Genomic DNA, 556 nt, shown 5'->3' with positions numbered 1-556 from the left:
ATTTTAATTACTAATAATACTGGTAATAACACTATAATCTACTATAGTTCTATTTGCCATGAACATAGAAGGCTCATCAAAAACTGGTGGTATTTTTTCATTGATTTGTTGTTATTTTGAATGAGACACATGTAACATCCAGTAATGTATCTGGCACATATCCTCCAGCTGCACCTATGATATCGCCACACATCACACTCCCTTTGTAACCCCTTGTCTCCCTTAGCCAGTTTCACATTTGTTTTTTCCTGCCTCTATCTTCTTGTGAATGAAATGTAATGAGTGTGAAGTACAAATTGGTATGGTATATTTCATGTTGCCAAACTCTAAACAGAAATATTTTCCTCTTCCTACACACCATACTACTATATATCAAAATTATATCTTGTTATGCAAATGTCTTTTTACTTTTCAATCATTTAGATACATCTAGTCAGCAAAAAATGAAGTTTTCAAATACCTGCAACCAATATTTATCTTACTGAATTTGAAATATCATGTTCTTTATGTGGCTAGGAGAACAAACAAGCTGAAAGATTTGAAATTCTAAGGGATT

At 32.2% G+C, this 556-nt stretch overlaps 1 protein-coding gene across 1 annotated transcript in view; it reads right to left on the bottom strand.

Moving 5' to 3' along the window:
• The window catches only part of LOC119592672, a 12,375-nt gene that overhangs the window by 4,784 nt on the left and 7,035 nt on the right, over positions 1 to 556 (bottom strand). The window lies entirely within an intron of this gene.

This window comes from Penaeus monodon, chromosome 30 (genome assembly GCF_015228065.2).
Source record: "Penaeus monodon isolate SGIC_2016 chromosome 30, NSTDA_Pmon_1, whole genome shotgun sequence".
NCBI classification, from domain to species: Eukaryota; Metazoa; Arthropoda; class Malacostraca; order Decapoda; family Penaeidae; genus Penaeus; species Penaeus monodon.
The sequence above is the reverse complement of the archived record's forward strand: the minus strand, read 5'-3'. Positions and strand labels throughout refer to the sequence as shown.